This window comes from Podarcis muralis, chromosome 17 (assembly GCF_964188315.1).
Source record: "Podarcis muralis chromosome 17, rPodMur119.hap1.1, whole genome shotgun sequence".
Taxonomy (NCBI): Eukaryota; Metazoa; Chordata; class Lepidosauria; order Squamata; family Lacertidae; genus Podarcis; species Podarcis muralis.
The window spans coordinates 35,194,736-35,195,402 of NC_135671.1; positions in this window are offsets into that span (position 1 = coordinate 35,194,736).

Genomic DNA, 667 nt, shown 5'->3' on the forward strand with positions numbered 1-667 from the left:
GAGGAGCGCGGGGCTGTAAGTCAGCATGACTAAGCAAGAGAGGGAAGCGGCCGCCCCGCTTCACAATAAGAGTCCCCCTCCGGCCAGAGCCGCGCAGCTCGCCCGGGCGCGCCTGGATTGGCCGAGGGAGGCGCGGGGAGGGCGCGCAGGGAGGGCGGAGAATCGAGCCTGGGCAGAGGCGGGAGGGGAGGTGGGAAGGAAGGAAGGAAGGAAGGAGGACACGGGGCGGGGGGCGACAAGCAGCTGCTCCATAGCTGTCAACTTTCCCCTTTTCTTGCGAGGAATCCTATTCGGAATAAGGGAATTTCCCTTTTAAACGTTGACAGCTATGAGCTGCTCCCCGCGCGCAGCCCTGAAAACATGCGCAAGTAGCAACACGCTCCGTTGCCGCCCGGAGGTCTTGCTCCCCGGGAAATAGGCGTAGGATCGCAGCCTTCGGTGCAAGCAGACGCGATGCGCTCTGCCTTTGCTTCTAGCTGCGAGGTGTAATCAGGCGCGTGTCTTACTTTCCCTTTCTCTCCCCTGCTGCTCCGGATGGACCCCCCCCCCCCCGCGCCCGACTAGCCCTCGAGCAGATTTCGAGGGTGCCAGCGGGGAAGGAGGCAGTTAGGTTGCGCACGCGGAAGGGCGCAGCGCTCGCGGAACAGCTTTGGAACCATAGGAGCCG